Here is a 5000-nt window from a genome sequence, read left to right as displayed (position 1 = left end):
GAACCAAAAATATAATTCCCGATCCAAACGTTCTGCATCGCCCAACGCGACCACCTTCCCTATATATGTCAGGAGAGCACAGGGTTCCCCTCCAGACAACACTTACGCTCTATCCCCGACTCTCGGTCGATCGATAGGCCAGGTCAGCGGTGTCTGTTTCGGCCGAAGCTCGGACTTTGGTCAAAATGTTCCGATACAAAATTTGAACCAAGATAGATACAGATATGATTCCTTCTTAAATATACGTTGATTATCGAACAGAATATGGTAAATATTTTGCGATGACCGAGGATTTCATGAATTTTTTTTTTTTTCGAAAAAATTTTCTGTTATCGGAATTTCCTCAAATTTCATTTGGTTGCCTACTAATGCATATTAAAAACGATAATCAACAATCAGAATCATTATTTATCATTTATTTCAATTTTTATAATGAAAAACGTTCACGTCCTTTCGCGCCTCTCGATCGTCGTTTACGTGATGCATCGGTCAGCCCTAGTTTACGTGGTGCATCGGTAAGATCGAGTTCACGTTCTGCATCGGTAAGATCCAGTTCACGTGGTGCATCGGTAAGATCGAGATTACGTGGTGCATCGGTAAGATCGAGTTTACGTGGTGCATCGGTAAGATCCAATTCACGTTCTGCATCGGTAAGATCCAGTTCACGTGGTGCATCGGTGAGATCGAGTTTACGTTCTGCATCGGTGTGATCTAGTTTACGTTGTGCATCGGTAAGATCGAGATTACGTGAAGCATCGGTATGATCGAGTTTACGTTCTGCATCGGTCTGGACTTAGAGATATATTTTCGACGTGAAAATGTTCCGATACAACTTTTGAACCAGGATAGTTAGAGAGATGATTTTTTCTGGGATGTACGTTGATTGGGGAATGGATTGTGGAAAATAACTTGCCATGACCGAGGTGTTCTCGAATTTTTTTTTTTTTTCGAAAAATATTTTCTGATTTTGGATTTTACTCAAATTTGATTTCGTTGCCTTCTAATGTGTTCTAAAAGAGTAAATCAGTAATCAGAATCGAAAAATATTTTTCGGATTTTTTTTTTTTTGAAAAAAAATTTTCTGATTTTGGAATTTCCTCAAATTTGATTTGGTTGCCTTCTAATGTGTTTTTAAAGCGTAAATCAGTAATCAGAATCAATATTCATTGTCGACTTTAATTTTTATAAGGAAAAATGTTCACGTCCTTAAACGCCTCCCCATCATTAGCCCGAGTCCAAGTCGATGTCAGTCCCGAGCGGACGGTGTCAGATACTACCTATCGCCCCGGTCTGGACTTGGCGAGGTATTTCGACGTGAAATGTTCCGATACAACTTTTGAACCAGGATAGTTAGAGAGATGATTTCTTCTATGTTGTACGTTGATTGTGGAATGGATTGTGGGAAATAACTTGCCATGACCCAGGTGTTCTTGAATTTTTTTTTTTTTCGAAAAAAATTTTCTGATCTTGAAATTTCCTCAAATCTGATTGCGTTGCCTTCTAATGTGTTCTAAAAGAGTAAATCAGTAATCAGAATCAATATTCATTGTCGACTTTAATTTTTATAAGGAAAAATGTTCACGTCCTTAAACGCCTCTCCATCGTTACCCCGACTCCAAGACGATGTTAGACCGGAGCGGACGGTGTCAGATGCGACCGATCTCCCCGGTCTGGACTTAGCGAGATATTCCGACGTGAAATGTTCCGATACAAAAATTTAACTGTGATAGTTAGAGAGATGGTTCCTTTTGTGATGTACGTTGATTGTGTAATAGAATATGGAAATAAACTTGAGATGACCGAGGTCTTCTGGGATTTTTTTTTTTTTTTGAAAAATATTTTTCGATTTCGGAAATCCCTCAAATTTCATTGAGATATGTCCTAATGTGTTCTTAAAGCTTAAATCAACAATCAGAATTAATATCCAAAAGTTATTTCATTTTTTATGAGGAAAAACGTTCACGTCCTTTCCGCTCCCAAAAAGTGAGATATCATAGAAAATATCGCAATATATGTTGTTTACGGCCATACCACGCTGAAATTGCCAGTTCTCGTCAGAACACTGAAGCCAAGCAGCGTCGGGCGCGGTTAGTACTTGGATGGGTGACCGCTTGGGAACACCGCGTGCTGTAAGCTTTTTTTTTACGTTCTGCATCGGTCTGCCGAGATAACGTGGTGCATCGGTATGATCGAGTTTACGTTCTGCATCGGTAAGATCGAGATTACGTGATGCATCGGTAAGATTGAGATTACGTGGTGCATCGGTAAGATCGAGATTACGTGGTGCATCGGTAAGATCGAGTTTACGTGGTGCATCGGTAAGATCCAATTCACGTTCTGCATCGGTAAGATCCAGTTCACGTGGTGCATCGGTGAGATTGAGATTACGTGGTGCATCGGTAAGATCGAGTTTACGTGGTGCATCGGTAAGATCCAATTCACGTTCTGCATCGGTAAGATCCAGTTCACGTGGTGCATCGGTAAGATTGAGATTACGTGGTGCATCGGTAAGATCGAGTTTACGTGGTGCATCGGTAAGATCCAATTCACGTTCTGCATCGGTAAGATCCAGTTCACGTGGTGCATCGGTAAGATTGAGATTACGTGGTGCATCGGTAAGATCGAGTTTACGTGGTGCATCGGTAAGATCCAATTCACGTTCTGCATCGGTAAGATCCAGTTCACGTGGTGCATCGGTAAGATGGAGATTACGTGGTGCATCGGTAAGATCGAGTTTACGTGGTGCATCGGTAAGATCTACTTTACGTTCTGCATCGGTCTGCCCTTGTTTACGTGGTGCATCGGTAAGATCGAGATTACGTGAAGCATCGGTATGATCGAGTTTACGTTCTGCATCGGTCTGCCCGATATTACGTGGTGCATCGGTTCAGCCCTAGTTTACGTTGTGCATCGGTCTGGACTTAGAGATATATTTTCGACGTGAAAATGTTCCGATACAACTTTTGAACCAGGATAGTTAGAGAGATGATTTTTTCTGTGATGTACGTCGATTGGGGAATGGATTGTGGAAAATAACTTGCCATGACCGAGGTGTCCTCGAATTTTTTTTTTTTTCGAAAAAAATTTTCTGATTGTGGAATTTTCTCAAATTTGATTTGGTTGCCTCCTAATGTGTTCTAAAAGAGTAAATCAGTAATAGGAATCGAAAAATATTTTTCGGATTTTTTTTTTTTTCGAAAAAAATTTTCTGATCGTGGAATTTCCTCAAATTCGATTTGGTTGCCTTCTAATGTGTTTTTAAAGCGTAAATCAGTAATCAGAATCAATATTCATTGTCGACTTTAATTTTTATAAGGAAAAATGTTCACGTCCTTAAACGCCTCCCCATCATCAGCCCGAGTCCAAGTCGATGTCAGTCCCGAGCGGACGGTGTCAGATACTACCTATCGCCGAGGTCTGGACTTGGCGAGATATTACGACGTGAAATGTTCCGATACAACTTTTGAACCAGGATAGTTAGAGAGATGATTTCTTCTATGTTGTACGTTGATTGTGGAATGAAATACGGAAAATAACTCGCCATGACCGAGGTGATTACGATTTTTTTTTTTTTTTCGAAAAAAATTTTCTGATCGTGGAATTTTCTCAAATTTGATTTGGTTGCCTCCTTATATGTTCTAATAGCGATAATCAACAATCAGAATCAAAATCCATGATCGGGTTTGATTTTTATAAGGAAAAATGTTCACGTCCTTTTTTTCAACCCCGACTCATTGACGATGTTAGAACCGAGCCGGCGGTGTCAGATACGACCGATCGCCCCGGTCCCGATCGTCATTTACGTTGTGCATCGGTCTGCCCGAGATTACGTGGTGCATCGGTATGATCGAGTTTACGTGGTGCATCGGTAAGATCCAATTCACGTTCTGCATCGGTAAGATCCAGTTCACGTGGTGCATCGGTAAGATTGAGATTACGTGGTGCATCGGTAAGATCGAGTTTACGTGGTGCATCGGTAAGATCCAATTCACGTTCTGCATCGGTAAGATCCAGTTCACGTGGTGCATCGGTAAGATGGAGATTACGTGGTGCATCGGTAAGATCGAGATTACGTGGTGCATCGGTAAGATCTACTTTACGTTCTGCATCGGTCTGCCCTTGTTTACGTGGTGCATCGGTAAGATCGAGATTACGTGAAGCATCGGTATGATCGAGTTTACGTTCTGCATCGGTCTGCCCGATATTACGTGGTGCATCGGTTCAGCCCTAGTTTACGTTGTGCATCGGTCTGGACTTAGAGATATATTTTCGACGTGAAAATGTTCCGATACAACTTTTGAACCAGGATAGTTAGAGAGATGATTTTTTCTGTGATGTACGTCGATTGGGGAATGGATTGTGGAAAATAACTTGCCATGACCGAGGTGTCCTCGAATTTTTTTTTTTTTCGAAAAAAATTTTCTGATTGTGGAATTTTCTCAAATTTGATTTGGTTGCCTCCTAATGTGTTCTAAAAGAGTAAATCAGTAATAGGAATCGAAAAATATTTTTCGGATTTTTTTTTTTTTCGAAAAAAATTTTCTGATCGTGGAATTTCCTCAAATTCGATTTGGTTGCCTTCTAATGTGTTTTTAAAGCGTAAATCAGTAATCAGAATCAATATTCATTGTCGACTTTAATTTTTATAAGGAAAAATGTTCACGTCCTTAAACGCCTCCCCATCATCAGCCCGAGTCCAAGTCGATGTCAGTCCCGAGCGGACGGTGTCAGATACTACCTATCGCCGAGGTCTGGACTTGGCGAGATATTACGACGTGAAATGTTCCGATACAACTTTTGAACCAGGATAGTTAGAGAGATGATTTCTTCTATGTTGTACGTTGATTGTGGAATGAAATACGGAAAATAACTCGCCATGACCGAGGTGATTACGATTTTTTTTTTTTTTTCGAAAAAAATTTTCTGATCGTGGAATTTTCTCAAATTTGATTTGGTTGCCTCCTTATATGTTCTAATAGCGATAATCAACAATCAGAATC

General features: G+C 40.4%; 1 non-coding gene across 1 annotated transcript; it reads left to right on the top strand.

Moving 5' to 3' along the window:
* Nucleotides 1-2017: 2017 nt before the first annotated feature.
* Nucleotides 2018-2136, top strand: LOC123688277. Its single transcript, XR_006749806.1, has one exon. It is a non-coding gene; the product is annotated as a 5S ribosomal RNA (ribosomal RNA).
* Nucleotides 2137-5000: the final 2864 nt, after the last annotated feature.

The sequence above is a fragment of the Harmonia axyridis genome, chromosome X (assembly GCF_914767665.1).
Source record: "Harmonia axyridis chromosome X, icHarAxyr1.1, whole genome shotgun sequence".
Classification (NCBI taxonomy): domain Eukaryota; kingdom Metazoa; phylum Arthropoda; class Insecta; order Coleoptera; family Coccinellidae; genus Harmonia; species Harmonia axyridis.
This window is presented reverse-complemented; position numbering and strand designations above follow the sequence as displayed.